The sequence below is a fragment of the Lynx canadensis genome, chromosome B1, assembly GCF_007474595.2.
Source record: "Lynx canadensis isolate LIC74 chromosome B1, mLynCan4.pri.v2, whole genome shotgun sequence".
NCBI classification, from domain to species: domain Eukaryota; kingdom Metazoa; phylum Chordata; class Mammalia; order Carnivora; family Felidae; genus Lynx; species Lynx canadensis.
Window position 1 is genome coordinate 103,081,247 of NC_044306.2, and position 17,071 is coordinate 103,098,317.

Here is a 17,071-nt window from a genome sequence, read left to right on the forward strand (position 1 = left end):
AGGGCTTCATCAGACATCACTTTTCCTTCAGTTTTCCATTTCCCAGAAATCTGATGACATTTCTTTTGTGCTGATGGTTTCCCTGTCATTATTTTTACTGTCAGACTTTCAATGCATTCATCCTCATTTTAATAGTGTCCCGGGCTTATAATTGCTCAGACTGCCATCTTGAACTGAATGTCCTAAAATGACTTCTTAAGTGCCCATGCTGTTTATAGTGTCTTCTACTAGTCCTGCCTAATTTTCCATCCCCTTGTCAACCTTATTTCCCTTTGTGTGACTGGTGTGACTTCCTTCCAGAAGCCTCAGTCCTATTCCTATTATCATGCCAATGAGGTTGACCAAAACAAGGTACAATTCACCCTTGAACAACATGGGTATGAACTATGTGGATCCACTTATATGTTTTTTTTTTCTATAAATATAGTGCAGTACTGTATATTTATTTTCTCTTGCTTATGATCTTCTTAATAACATTTTCTTTTATCCAGCTTACTTTATTGTAAGAATACAACATATAATTCATAAAACATATACAGTATATGTTAATCGACTGTTAGGAGTAAGTCTTCTGGGTTTTTGAGAAGTCAAAAGTTAATACACAGTTAATACACTGTTAGTACACAGTTTTGACTGCACAAGGATCAGCACCATTAACCCCCACATTGCTCAAGGGACAACTGTAGTATTTAAAACACCTTTGTACCTCCCTCACTGAGGATGATCATAGTTGTCCTGCTGGGCTGTGGACAGGAGTCCTAGTTCTCATCTCTGGATCCCAGATTTGTCCAGATGACATAACTTCTCCTGGGACTCCTGGGACTTCACATCTGCTTTCTTTGTTTCTAGCAACTTTGTATTGGCCTCTTCTCTTTGCCCATTGGTGGTCTTGTGAGTCACTTTGCAAGTAATCAGGGCTATCAGGCTCCAATCACCATCGCAGATTCCTTGATACTGTATACTATCTTGTTACTGGGCCCTCAATATCTTCTCCTGGAAATCTATCTACAAACTGTTGTCTGCATGTCCCCTGAGGTGGGCACCTCTTTGAATGCTTTCTTATCGTCCTGGTTGCCCTTCCTGCTGTTAGTTCAATCTGCCACCAACTGTGCTCTGACATAGCATATTTTCTTTCATTAGGCACCAACTTCTCCACCTCTTGCTTGCTTGGACTGCTATGAGGAAAACAGATTCTTTGTACTTTCATCTGTTCATATATCACTCTCCAATTCTACCTATTCTACAATCTATATGTCCTGAGTGGGGACACTAACACCCTTAAGAGGGTAGAAATTGTTTTTTGGGAGCCAAAAAAATTTACTCTTTTTAAATATACAGCACAGATATATATACATACAGTACATGAATAGATAAACAGCATATCTGCAGTATTAAAATTTCACAGGTGGCCATGAGGAAAAAAATGTCTATGAAAGCTCCTTGTGTGTTAGGAGGCAATAATTTTTTTTAAAGGTTAAGAAACACTGCTATGGGGGCACCTAGGTGGCTTAGTTGGTCAAGCATTTGACTCTTGGTCTCAGCTCAGGTCTTAATGTCAGGGTCGTGAGTTCAAACCTCAAGTTGGGCTCTGCATTGGACTCCACACTGAGCGTGAGGCTTACTTAAAAAAAAAAAAAAGAAACACTGCTATAATTTTTAAAAAAATTTTTATTTACTTTTTGAGAGAGAGAGAGAGCATGAGCATTAGTGGAGGAGGGGCAGAGAGAAAGGGAGACACAGAATCCGAAGCAGGCTCCAGGCTTTGAGCTGTCAGCACAGAGCCTGATGTGGGGCTTGAACTCAAGGACTGTGAGATCATGACCTGAGCTGAAGTTGGACGCTCAACCAACTGAGCCATCCAGGTGCCACAAACACTGCTATAATTTTTAAGTTTACTACTCAGGTACCATTTTCATTATGTGCGCACTTGTCCAGAAACCTTCAGTAGTTCTCATGATCAAGTCTATAAAGCCTGAATTCCTTATTCTGTTGTTTGCAGCTCTTCATATTTTGCTCCCAACTATCTTTCCAGTCCTAGCTCCCACTTCTGTCCCTACATAAATCATCCTCTCTAGTTAAATTGCTATTTCTAGGGGCGCCTGGGTGGCGCAGTCGGTTAAGCGTCCGACTTCAGCCAGGTCACGATCTCGCGGTCCGGGAGTTCGAGCCCCGCGTCAGGCTCTGGGCTGATGGCTCAGAGCCTGGAGCCTGTTTCCGATTCTGTGTCTCCCTCTCTCTCTGCCCCTCCCCCGTTCATGCTCTGTCTCTCTCTGTCCCAAAAATAAATAAACGTTGAAAAAAAAATTAAAAAAAAAATTGCTATTTCTAACTCCAAACCACAGCCCCTGCTTTCTTACTTTGTTGTTACCAGTCTATTACCCGACTGCCTTTCCCTCATCTCTTCCCTATGAAAATCCATTCAGCTTTCAAGACCCAGGTAAACCCCAGCTCTGTATTTAAATATTTCCTAACCACTTCAGCCAAAAGGGACCTCCCTTTCTTCTATGTTTCAATAGTATATCTTACCTATATCATGAAGTAGATGGGTATTTATTGCTTTGTGATTTTAATCTACTTAGATCTTTTCCCCAATAGACTATCCTCCAAGAGCATTTCTTTTTTTTTAAATTTTATTTTTTGAATTTCATCCAAATTAGTTAGCATATAGTACAACTATGATTTCAGAGTAGATTCCCTAATGTCCCTTACCCATTTAGCCTATCCCCCTTCCCACAACCTCTCTAGTAACCCTCTGTTTGTTCACCATATTTGAGTCTCTTATGTTTTGTCCCCTTCCCTATTTTTATATTATTTTTTCTTCCCTTCCCTTATTTTGATCTGTCTGTGTCTTAAAGTCCTCATATGAGTGAAGTCATATGATATTTGTCCTTCTCTGACTAATTTCACTTAGCATAATACCCTCTAGTTCCATCCATGTGGTTGCAAATGGCAAGATTTCATTCTTTTCGATTGCCAAGTAATACTCCATTGTATATATATACCACATCTTCTTTATACATTCATCTGTTGATGGACATTTGGGCTCTTTCCATACTTTGGCTATTGTTGATAGTGCTGCTATAAGCATTGCATGTGCCCCTCACATGCCACATGGGTTTGCTAATATTGAACCCCAGAATTAGGCAGGCAAACCAGTCGTACTGGATGGAGAAGTCCTTCTCAGGAAGGGGCAGAGTCCCTGGTACATCAGAGGAGCATCATTGCCCTGGAGCCAGGACGGTACCAACGGTGGTGCAAGCCAAGCACACCCAGTTATTCTTCCTAAATCTAGCAATCACATAACTCACTCTACCTCTTTAGGATGAGTGTTGAGTAAAGGGAAAAGGGGAAGTTAATGGGAGCTTAGAGAAAAATCCTTCTTATGGAAAATGGGAGTAGAAAAAGTGTTTTATTTTTACAAGTTTAAAAAAAGAGGATTATAGTATTTCAAAACTCAAACAGAACAATTCAGTGTTTTGATGGAGCTGGTTATTGTTGTATCAAGACACATGCACAGAAAAAGAGTTAACATAGCAGCACTGAGACTACTCTCCTAAAAAGGGCTGCTTGCAAGGTTGGCTTCTGACTACCATCTGGTAACTTGGGTTTGGGAGTTCCCATCATGCCTACAGCTGATAAGAATTGTTCACTCTGCCTAAACCATGCAAACAATGTGGTTTATGTTGAACACCCTCTTTCCTTCTGGCAGTGTGAAATTTTGGTACATGCTAGGCAGAGAGTGCTACAGGAGCAGCCCCAGTAAGAACCCTGGTCAGTGAGCTTCTAATAAGCTTCCCTGGCACACAATACTTCACATGTATTGATACAACTAATTGCTGGGATAATTAAATGCATCCTGTGGGACTCCACTGGAACTGAAAGAAGACTCTTGGAAGTTTGTGCCTGTTTTTTTCCACATGTTTTCCCATACTTTTCTTTTGCTGATTTTACTTTGTATCCTTTCACTGCACTTAATCCTAGTTGTGAGTATGACCTGTGAATCCTCCCTAGAAAATCACTGAAAGTGGGGGTGGTGCCAGGGACCAGGAAATAACATAGCTAGTGGTTTCAACTACCCCTTTGATTCTCAGCCATTCCTTCATGAAATGAGAGTGATAAGAGTCTTGTTGCCCGAAGAAGGACAGTGAGATTTAACAGACCTGGACGGAAGGTAACATGGAGGCCATTTGTCAATAGACTCTGGTAGATTGTATTAGCTAGTCTGAAATTGTGTTTTTTAGAATTCCCTTTCCTGTATGTTTTAGGTTAGCACGAGTCAGGAGAAATAGTTTGTACAAGGTTTGGAAGGCAAAAGCGGAACAGCAGTTATCTTGATTTTTTCTACTGTAAAGTTTAGTGAGGTGCTGTTATAGATCAAGCATGTTATCACTTATCCCTTGGTTCATCTGGTTAGCATAGGTAGCAGTGGGGCTTGCTCAACTGTAACTCCTGCCTCACCCTCCTCAACTCCTGGGCCAAATATTTGGTTACCTTCATGATGAAACACATCAATGTCTTCTTCAGGACACATTCACCATCAAAATTGAAGACCCAGAGGTAGTGAAAGACCAAGGCACATTCCAGCCCATCTATATGGGTTCTAGCTAAGCCTTAAAAATATTGGAAGAGGCAATCCACAATGGGCTTGGGTGTCCCTTGATGTTCTTGCTGAGTATTCCGAGAATACAAGTCTCCTCCTACCTGGCTATTTCTCAGGGTTGTGTTTATTTACTGTGAGCAACCTTGATGATTAGATAATATTTTACTCTGGGATGAAGAACAGACTTGCTTACTGCTTATTATATGTGCTTTGGTGAATTCTCCACATTCAATGTTTCTCACCTGTGAAGCAAATTCACTGCCTGTGCAGTATCCATCTGAGTACATTTGTGTTGCACCCATAGGAATTGGGGGGCAGCGAGAGGAACTGAGACAAACATGATGTTTCTGCTACTTGCTGTACTGTGAGTAACAAGTATTTTATCTCTGACCCTGGAGTATAGGTTCTTCTACTACAATCCATGGAACAATAAGCTATTAGTTGAAAGTGGGTTAAAATCCTAGACTCTGACAGCAGGTTCTAGTTTGTCCTTACTTCTCCCACTTCATGTCCATCTTCCCTTCCCAACTGCCCACCCTGTGGACTTCAGGAACCACAGAAACAACAGACTCACAGGTTTTTTTTTAACACTTATTTATTTTTTGAGAGAGAGAAAGAGAGCATGAGCGGGGGAGGGACAGCTAGAGAGAGGGAGACACAGAATCCAAAGCAGGCTCCAGGCTCTGAGCTGTCAGCTCAGAACCTGACCCAGGGCTCAAACCCATGGACTGTGAGATCATGACCTGAACTGAAGTCGGACGCTTAAACTGACCTAGCCACCCAGGCACCCCTCACATAGATTGTTTAACCAGATCCCACAGTTGTGTAGGGATAAACCCTCCAAATAAAAGCCTTTTATATATTTGTACTAGTAGATCTTCCTCTCCAATCAAACCCTCATTATTACAGTTCCCCTCACACTTAGGTCAATTGTTTGTATAAATATGTTTAGTGGAAGCAAAATATTTTGCATTGGGCATGTTCGACATAATTTATAGACCTGAATTTTTGACACAAAAAGTATTTGGGCAGTCTAATTATTTTAAAAGGAAAAGAGATTTGTGAAGTTGAATTTAACTTTGAAAATAACCCTTATTTCTCTGCAATATTAATTTTATGTTAAGTGTTAGTACACTCTGTTATGTACAATTCTGTTATTTCTATTTCATTTGTTTAGATCTGGACTACTAGCACTACAGGCATGGGAGAGAGGAAGAAAATTGCATTGAAATATTCCAGGCCTTGGTACCAAGCTCTTGTTGGGAAAAAGATACTGAAATGAGAGGGCAATGAGGCCAAGTTCAGTTAAGACCCTCCATAAATTCCATGAATATTTTCATGTATTTACTTGCTCTGAGAGTTAATTTTAAAGTATGATCAACAAAGAAACAGTCCTGAGTTTTGGATGTAAGGCAATATGAAACACACTTGGTAACAAATAATGCCTGCATTTTTTCCAATTAAGAAATCCAAATGACTCTTTTCATTAAATATAATTTTTAAAGAGGTAGAAAATCATTTGAGTTTCTTGGCAATGAAAATGGCTATTAATTTGTTCTGTGCAATTCTGCCTTTGTGGGAAGGGGGGACAAAAGGTCTTCTGTAGTATAATTCTTCTCTCACAGTAAATAAAATAATTTAACTATCTTAAAATAATAACAAGTGTTATAAGCAGACAGCATATATGAAAAAAAATAGTCACATTTAGTGATTGGAATGAATAATGTGACTGAATAATTATCTTTCCTACTGAGAAAGGAACAGAAGTAAAAAGCTACACTGCAGGCTTTTTAAGGGAAGTAATTACAACTGTCTGATCATCCCTATATCCCTAGGGCCCAGCACAGTGCCTGGCACAAAGGAAGTGCTTACAAATTATTTGTTTGATGAATGAAGAGGAACTCAGAGAGAAGCACCAAGATTTACTCTTAGAGGGCAGAATGCTCTTGAGCACAGATAGTCCAACTACATTCCCGAATTTGGAATTTAATTCCAACAAGGACTCATGAATCTTTTTATATATGATTTCCTATATTAGTGGTTACTACTTTTATTTATCTTATTCTTGGCCAGCATATGTTCAACAAGTTTTTAAAAATTGAGATAAAATTGATATATAAAACATTATGTAAGTTTCAGGTATTCAACCTTATAATTCAGCATCTGTATGCACTACAAAGTGATCACCACCGAAGGTCTAGTTACCATCCATCACCATTGGATGTTGGAGGGTTGACCCTCTCCACCCAAACCCCACTCCCCTCCCCTCTAGTAACCACAATCTGTTCTCTGTATCTATGAGGGTTTTTTGTTTGTTTGTTTGTTTTGTTTTTTGTTTTTTTTTAGTATTTGTTTGTAGATGACACCCATGATTGAAATATGATATTTGTTTTTGTCTGACTTATTTCACTAGGCATAATACCCTTTAGGTCCTTCCATGTTGTTGCAAATGGTAAGATTTCATTCTTCTTTGTGGCTGAGTAGTATTCCATTGTGTGTGTGTGTGTGTGTGTGTGTGTGTGTGTGTGTGTGTGTAAATAATCCTCTTTGTCCATTCATCCATCAAGGGACACTTAGATTGTTCCCATGTCTTGGCTATAATAAATAATGCTGCTATGAACACGGGGGTGCAGTTGTCTCTTCAACATAATGTTTTCATTTCCCTTGTATATATTTCCAGAAGTGGAATTGCCGAATCATGTAGTTTTACTTTTAATTTCTTGAGGAAACTCCAAACTGGTTTCCATAGTAATGGCACCAACTTACAATCTCACCATCAGTGCACGAGATTCCCTTTTCTCCACATCCTCACCAGTATTTGTTATCTTTTGTCTTTTTAATAAGAACCATTCTAACAGGCATGTGGTTTGATTTGCAGTTCCATAATTATCAGTGATGTTGAGCACCTTTTCATGTGCCTGTTGGCCATTCATATAACTTCTTTGGAATAATGTCTATTCAGTTCCTTTGCCTGTATTTTATTCAGATTTTTTCTTTTTGATATCAAGTTGCATGAGTTCTTTATATAATTTGGATGATAATAACCACTTACCAGATATATGGTTTGCAAATATTTTTTCCCATTTCATACATTGTCTTCATTTTGTTCATTATTTCTTTTGCTATGCAGACACTGTTTAGTTCAATGTAGTCTCACATACTTATTCGTTAATTTGTTTCTTGTGCTTTAATGTATTTCTTAAATCCATGTCAAAAAGCTTTTTATTTTCCTAGGTTTTCTTCTAGGAGTTTTATGGTTTTCAGTCTTACATTTAAGTCTTTTTGAGTTAACCCATTTTGAGTTAGTCTTTGTGAGTGGTATAAAATAGGGAGACTGTATCATATTAAAGGAAGACTGTGTATCCCAGCAGCTGTATATAAGCCATCAATATGGAATCTAGAAATAGGAGGTTATTAAAAGTCAAGGGAGATGAGTGATAGATATTAGAGACTTGTGTTAACAATCTTGAATTGATGAGGAAAAGTACCTGGAAAGGAGAATCTAATGATAGTAGCAAAGCAGACCACCTGTCTTAGAGAGTTTGGGTCACAAGGGAAGATCCTAAAACAGAATAGACATGGGATAGTGACCAGTGAATAGAATTGGGGGTTAGGAAACCAGGCTTGGTGGCAAGATTGGCTTGCTACTGAATGCTGAGGTTCAGCTTGCCCCAGAATGCCAAGGTCTGGATTGTACCTAGAGATGGAAAGGGGAGAGCCAGCATGTAGAAGAAGTCAAATGATTCTGGCTATGGGGAAAGGAAGGCTGAAGATTAGATGCAGGGACCCCAGTCTGAAAATGTGATGCACTTGTCATTAGTGATGCTAATGTAACAACATAAGTGCTCTCATCTTGTCACCTGGCATCACATACCAGACCTACCCTCTTAGCAATACATGGCTGCCTTTTCCATTCATTGTTATTCTCAATGGACCAACTTTCAGAGAAAAACATAATTTTACTTTTTCCTAGGACTTGCAGGGGGATAGTATTAGAAGAGGGTGGTGGCCATGCTTAAAAAGTACCACTTTGCCCTCTCTTCCTGGAGGTGGAGCATAATCCCCCATTTCTTAAGTATGAGCTGCACAGAGTGACTTCCTTCCAAAGAGTACAGTATGGAAAAAAGTAAAAATAAATTAGAGTGAAGAAATCTGACACACACTGCTTCATCCAGGTGATCAAAGTCAACATTAACAGCAGTAAGTCATGTTGATAGTATATACTCGTGATGGAATGGGATGAAAATGGCATTTTCCCTTTGTGCTCTTCCTTTTCAAAATCCATAACTCCAGTCATGACAAAAACATCAGATAGATTTCAGTGAAGGGGCATCTTATAAAATACCTGATCAATAATCCTCAAATTTGCCAGGGAGACATGACAACTAAATGTAATGTGGTATCCTTGGTGGAATTCTGGAACAGATAAAGGCTAATAGGTGAATGCTAAGGAAGTCTGAATAAAGAACTGGCACTGGTTACTAATAACATATCAATATTAGTTTATTAATTACATCATAGATACCAAACCAATGCAAAATATTGATAAAAGGGGAACTGGAATATATGGTAAATATGGGAACTCTCTGAACTATCTTAGCAATTTTTCTGAAACTCTAGAACTATTCTAAGATAAAAAGTTAGTAAAAACAAATAAAAGATTAAAAAATGTCAAGTATCATAGGAATGGGAGAAGAAGAGCAAGTTGGGATGGGATGAAACCAGTATTAGGGAGAGGGCTGGAGATAGAGCAGATGTACCAGTGCATGAACTGGGCAACAGGCTTATCTGGGTGGTTGTAGTCATGATAATGGTTGTCAAAAATGGAGGCTGTTTGCAACATCATCAGTGACAAAATAAGTGTTCTGAAACAATTTATAAAATTGGTATATTGTTATTTTATTAAGCTCTTATCTCAGGAGAGAGTGGTTCATTTTACAAACTTTTTGAGGTGACTGCTTCATTTTTTCAGAAACTTTTAATACTGATTACTTTAGGAATAAGTAAATGTGTAAGAAAGGTTTCAAGCCAAAAAATTCACCTATGTTCACTAATAATATATATATTTATATATCATATTATATATACATATATATTTATTTATTCTACAACAGTATTTATTTCTCTCAAAACCCCACAAAATATCCCAGACTGAATAATGGGTTAAAGAACTGTGTATAGAAGGAAGGCATAGTAGATGCATTGACCATTACCAATTAATGTTGTTATGCCATTGCTGCAGCTTTATTCTATAAACTGTATTATACACCACAGACCTGGTTCTTACAGTGTTCTCTCTCTTTCTCATCTTTTCCCTACTTCTGTCCCCTTCAGTCTTTCCTTCTCTCTTTTTTCTGTGTTTTGGTGTGACCATATGTAGAAACTGGACACCCAAACACAATAAGAAAAGTAAAACTACATAGCATCTCTAATTCATACTTGTGGCTATGAGAAAGGCCCTGGGCCTTTTACATCCTCCGCCCCCAGACTATCTCAGGTGGTCCCATTACATTAGATACTCTACAGATGCAGGTTATATTTCTAGCTCTGACTTTTGCAGTGAGGTTGGAGGCAGATCCACCTGCCGACTTATCATTCTCACTACCCTTTCACTTGAAGTCTGCTCTTCCCTCAGTCTTTTCCAATTCAGTAAAAATGCCATTCATCCTGGTCTGTAATCATTCTCCAGGGATCAGCCAGTGATCTTTTAAAAACACAATCACATCATGCCACTTTGCTATTTATTTATTTATTTATTTATTTATTTATTTATTTATTTATAAATATGAAATTTATTGTCAAATTGGTTTCCATACAGCACCCAGTGCTCATCCCAACAGGTGCCCTCCTCGATACCCATCACCCACCCTCCCCTTCCTCCCACCCCCCATCAACTCTCAGTTTGTTCTCAGTTTTTAAGAGTCCCTTATGTTTTGGCTCCCTCCCTCTCTAACCTCTTTTTTTTTCCCCTTCCTCTCCCCCATGGTCTTCTGTTAAGTTTCTCAGGAAGCCACTTTGCTATTTGAAACCTTCCAGTGGCGTCTCCCACAATTAGAGTAAAATACAGTTCGTTCTGCTATAATGCTTGTTTTGAAAAAGTGACAGATATATTAAGGAACAATTTGAGCATTGTGAGTTTCACATTTGCTAATGTTTGAAAAACACCAGACAAAGCAGATGCTGCACTCGGTGAATGGAGCACGCATGCAAGCTCATCACCCGCCACCAGCTTCCTCAGTTCACTGTGTGTTATAGGCCACATCTGTCCACATCAGGTGTTACTGTTTGCCGTTGGATTTCAGATGACCCTCCTTCCGCTACCCAATATTCAGCGCTGCAATGCTTCCGATGCCCGCTTCCATGAACAAGCTTCAGGTCTTTTATAAGGTAGTATGCTATGGTTACTGTAGTATTTATGTAGTTAATCATTACAAGTGTGCAAAAATGTGCTGTTATTATTAGGTTTTAATCAGTTTTTAACGTCACAAAAATTTTAAATATTTTACCTCTCGCCCCGTATTTTCCCATGGTTTTTTTGTCTGATTTGCATTGCAGAGTGGTTTTTAGAAATGCATGTTTTATTATACCAGAATTAACTACATAAGTTTCTTACTTACAAGGACCTACATGTTGCCCTCAGCTTGTCTTACCTCACCTCATACTACTTTTCTGGCTCACCGTGCTTGAGGGACCAGACACGTCCCCACTCAGTGTCTCTGAGAGACTTGGTCTTTCTGCCTGGGAACCTCCTCGTTCAGTTCTTCTCATGACTGGTTCCATTGTTTCCTTCACATTTTAACCTCAATTTTACATTTTCAGATTGGCCTTTGCCAACCATTTTATCTGATGTGTCTCCCCCCAAATCTCCCTTTGATATCTCTATCATATCATCTTGTTTATTCCTTTTGGTGAACCTATCATAATCTAAAATTATCTGAGATATTTTATTTTTCTGCTTACTAAAACATGAGATCAATGAGGATATTTCTTTATATCCATCAACTTTAACAAGGCCTGGTACACAGGGGGCACTCAACAAATATATTTTCAATGAAAGAAAATGAACATTTTGTCATCTTTTTGCTCTACCATAAGTGCTTTTACAAAAAAACCCCACATATTTTTGAGCTATAAAATCACTTCAGAAAAATTTTCAGATAGGTAATGTGAATCTTCCTCTAAGCTTTCTCTAAAGGGAATTGTAGCATTTTATTAGAGTGAATGGACACTAGGAAAAAAGAAATACCCAGACTTTTGAAGAGGTTGTTATACACTGGCTCTGAATTGATGCTAAATCCAAGGGAAACAAAATGCCACTGTGGTCCACTAGTCAAGGTAGGGCTCATGGTGGTCAAGTGATATATCTCTATCTCTATAATTTTGGCCTAAGTTTGAATTACTTTCTTCTCAATAGACCCACAGACTCCTATGGTTCTTTCCTAAGTTACTGAATGTATAATTTGGATAGATACATTTGTCAACTGGAAGAATCATTACAAAGGTTCTCTGACTCATGAAGTAAAGACATTTGGTAGGAAGAATGAAATGGATTCCTCTAGAATTGCCCCTCCCTGCCAGGATGGTAAACAAAAGTAATACATCTCTGCAGAAATTTCAGGGATTGTTACCACTAGCAAAGACTTGGAACATGCCGGTGTAATGAAACAAATCAGATTTCTAATTTTCTTGTTTAGACTTTGTAGAAGTATGGTGGATCTTGGAAAGTGACCTTGAAATATCATATATTTAATCAGCTCAATTGCAGCTGTTGCTTGAGATGTGGTGTCTTTAACTGAAGCAAATCAACATTGGTGGGAAGCTATTGACCTGAAAAATGCTCTTTTCTTTCCATATTAATTTGCAAGAACCACACAAAAAAGTAGTTTGATTTTAAATGGTAGGAAAAACAATATACTTTCCTATCTCAGGGCTATGTTAATTTTTTTGCTTTCTGTTACAGTATCTTCTACAGTGATTGTCTTGACATTTTAAACAACCTAACATTTCTCCACTACATTGGTGAGATCATTGTCTCTGATGAGTAGGAAATAGCAAGTTATTTAGATGCCTTAGTAAGACACCTGAGAAACAGAATATGTTATAAGCCCCATGAAAATTCAGAGACTTACCAGCTCAGTGAAATTTCTGAGATAAACCATCTCAAGGGTAAATGACAAGTTACTGCATCTTGTACCAGCAACCAACAAAAAGAGGCACAATGCTGGATAGAATTTTTTGGATTTTGGAGGCAACATATACATGTTTGAGTATTTATGATACCTCCTAATGAATAACCTGGAGGTTGTTGGTTTTGAATGGGGAGTGCAGAAAAAGGCTCTGCAACAAGTCCAGGCTGCATTGAGAACTTCTTTTCCGCTTAAGCTTTATGAAGCAGATCTGATGATACTTGAAAAGCCTGTGGAGTATAGGGATACACTATGGAGTCTTTGGCAAGTACTATTAGGAGAATTATAGGGCAAAAGTCTAGAGTTTTGAGAACATCCGTGCTTTCTTTTATGGATAACTATTCTTTTGGGGAATAGCTCCAGGTTTGCTACCAGGCCTCCATAGAAACTGAATGTCTAATCATTGGATATCAAGTAATTGGTGCCCTAAGATTCCCATTATAAACTTGGTGTTCTCTGAGCTACCAAGCCATAAATTTAGGCATGAGCCACAGAAATCAATTATTAAATAGAAATGGTAAATAAGAAATTGAGTTTGAGCTTATGCCAAAAGGCACAAGGAAGTTGTGTGAGCAGATACCTGACTCTTCAACACTAACTGCTGTTGTATTGTCTTTTTTTTCTTCTATACCTATGGATTCATGGAGAATTCCTTATGAATTTATGTCTGAGGAGGAGAAAACCTTGGGCCTGGTTTACAGATGGTTTGGTGGTCTTGATTCCCAAGGGGGACCCAACAATGGTTCTATTAAACTAAAAGTTGAGACTGTCACTTAGCTGCTTGGGTCCTTATGTCATTGAATTAACAGGCCAAGAAGGAGGTTACTCTGCTGTTTGGGGGACACTAATCCTGATTTTCAATGGAAAATTGGGTTCTTGCTACACAAGAGGGGCAATGAACATTTCTTAGTCGTTCTGTGCTGCTATAACAAAATACCAAGTACTGGGGTGCTCATGAATAGCAGAAATTTATTTCTCACATTTCTGGAGGCTGGAGGTCTGAAATTAGGATGTCTGCATGGGCAGGTGAAAGTCCTCTTTAGAACTGCAGACTTCTTGTGTTCTCATAAGGCAGAAAAGCAAGGGATATCACTTATAAAGGCACTAATCTCCTTTGTGAGGGTTCTGCCCTCTTGACTTAATCACTCCCAAAGGCCTCCCGCCCCCTCAATATCATCACCTTGGGTATCAGGTTTTCAGTGTGTGAATTTTGTAGTGTGAAATAAAAATTCAGACTATGGCAGAGGCATATGGAACCAAGGAAATTCTTTGGAGTTTTATTGGTACTTCCTGTCCAAGAGTAAAAAGTTAAGTTGATAGCAAACTACAGAAATTTAAAAAAGATAGGACAAATAAAGATTGAGAATCTTGATAAATGAAGGTTTGATCCTGACCAGCCGAGGCCCTGATGGGGACAAAGGAACATGAATGAGATGTAGAAGAAAGGGGTTATAAATATCAACAAGAGCTGCATGACAATTACAGAAATGAAGACTGCGGCAGCTATATATATCTTCTTGTGTGTGTTACATATACACTTTCCTTTATTTTCCTTTTCTTTAGAATTGTATGTCAGTTTTTTTGGAGGTAAAATTTACAATTTAGTCTTTATATAGAATGTTTACATGTGGCTGTGACTGAATTTGAAGTGTAATTAACATAGCTCAGAGAGGAATACAATGACTGATGGAACTTTGAATCTCATTATTTTGGGGAGAGGATGAAAATGATATCATTTGTCTAAGGGATAGTTCCATGATGTTAGGTGCAAATAGGGAGTTTGCTTTTGTTGTTGCATGAAAGTTCAAATATATGTAGAAAGAGTGTGAATAGATGCTGAGTGGCCAAAGGGGGAGATGACAGCAGTTATTCAGCAATTATGTCTCAGGTCCAAATTCACATTTAATCCCTGCTTTGTGATATCAAGGCTGGATTCTGCTAAGAGGATTTCTTTGCTAGTTGACTCTGAGACTCTGACAAAAGGAGGCACTAGAGGTAACTGCAAGCTGAAGGAGAAAGAAGAAAAAGGTCCATCCTATTTGCTGTCAAATTGGGTTCTTGTTAGTATCACAACAGTCTCATTTCTTCAATCTGTCAGTGAGACTTTATTTTTAGAGAAGCAATTGAATCCAGTTTGCAGATTTTCCAACCTTTGAAGAACCAGGTCTCACCATGTCTCTCAGGGACACCAAAGCTGCCATTAAACATCCCTTCTGAGAAGTCTGATTCTATGCCCTTTGGGCTTCCTCTGCCAAATTCAGAGACACCTGCTCCAGCTAAGGAATATTCCCTTTTCTGAGTATCTGCTCTATGGGGCCTTTTGTTCAAAGTTCTAATTTTAATAGTTCTAACCTCTTCTCCTTATTTTCCTAACACTAGTGGTGGTAGATGCTTCCCGCAGTTGCTAGTTTCATGACACCTTATTGTTTAAAAAAAAAAAATTTTTTTTAACATTTATTCACTTTTGAGAGACAGAGAGAGACAGAGCATGAGCAGGGGAGGGACAGAGAGACAGGGAGACACAGAATCAGAAGCAGGCTTCAGGCTCTGAGCTGTCAGCACTGAACCCACAAACTGTGAGACCATGACCTGAACCGAAGTCAGACACTTAACTGACTGAGCCACTCAGGTGCCCCATGATACTTTATTGTTCTTTTAATTTTTTTTGTTTTCAGTTCTCCAGTTAAGAAAAATCTATTACCGGGGCTCCTGGGTGGCTCAGTCAGTTGAGCATCCAACTTCGGCTCAGGTCATGATTACGCAGTCTGTGAGTTCGAGCCCTGCGTCGGGCTCTGTGCTGACAGAATCTGCTTCAGATTCTGTGTCTCCCTCTTTCTCTGCCCCTCCCCCACTCATTCTCTGTCTCTCTCTCTGTCAAAAATAAACAAACATTAAAAAAAATTAAAAAAAAGAAAAATCTATTACCTCATTTAATTCTTTATATTAAACCCTTTCTGTTAAAATAACATAAGTAATATTTTTTTTGTCTCCTAACAAAGATCAGTATATGAAAACAGTAGAGGCATACTTGCTTTATTGTGCTTTGCAGTCATTGCTTATTCTTTTTCTTTTTAAGGATTGAGAGTTTGTGGCAATCCTACATTAGGCAAGTTTGTCAGTGTCATTTTTCCAACAGGATTTGTTTACTTTGTATCACATTTGGGTAATTCTCCCAATATTTCAAACTTAAATTATTAAGTTTGTTGTGGCAAACTGTGATTAGTGATCATTAATGTTACTGTTGTAATAAAATTAGGACAGGGGCGCCTGGATGGCTCAGTTGGTTAAGCATCTGACTCTTTTTTTTTTTTTTTTTTTAAATTTTTTTTTTTCAACGTTTATTTATTTTTTTTTGGGACAGAGAGAGACAGAGCATGGACGGGGGAGGGGCAGAGAGAGAGAGGGAGACACAGAATCGGAAACAGGCTCCAGGCTCCGAGCCATCAGCCCAGAGCCTGGCACGGGGCTTGAACTCACGGACGGCGAGATCGTGACCTGGCTGAAGTCGGACGCTTAACCGACTGCGCCACCCAGGCGCCCCGCATCTGACTCTTGATTTCAGCTCAGGTCATGATCTCATGGTTGTGAGATCAAGCCAACGAGTTGGGTTCTGTACTGAGCATGGAGCCTGCTTACGATTCATTCTCTCCCTCCTCCTTTCTCCCTACCCAACTTGTATGCTCTCTCTCTCAAAAAAAAAAAAAAAAAAAAAAAAAAAAAATAGGCCAGTTAATAGTCCTATAATGGCTTGTAAGTCAAATAAAAGGTAGAGTCACGTGTCTCTCATTTTAACTTGAAAGCTAGAAATGATTCAGCTTAGTGAGGAAGGCATGTTCAAAGCGAAGATGGGCTTAAAACTAAGCCTCTTGAACCCGTTAGCCAAATTGTGAATGCAAAGAAAAAGTTCTTGAAGGAAATTAAAAGTATTACTCCAGTAAACACATAAACACACGAATGATAAGAAAGTGAAGTAGCCTTATTGCTGATATGGAGAAAGTTTGAGTGGTCTGGATAGAAGATCAAAACAGCCACAACATTCCCTGAAAGCCAAAGGCTAATCCAGAGTAAGTCCCTAACTCTCTTCAATTCTATGAAGGCTGAGAAGGGTGAGAAAGCTGCAGAAAAAAAGTATGAAGCTAGTAGAGGTTGGTTCATGAAGTTCAAGGAGAGAAGCTTTCTCCATAACATAAAAATGTGAAGTGAATCAGCAAGTGCTGATGTGGAAGCAGCAGCAAGTTATGCAGAAAATCTAGCTAAGGTAACTCATGGAGGTAGCTACACTTAA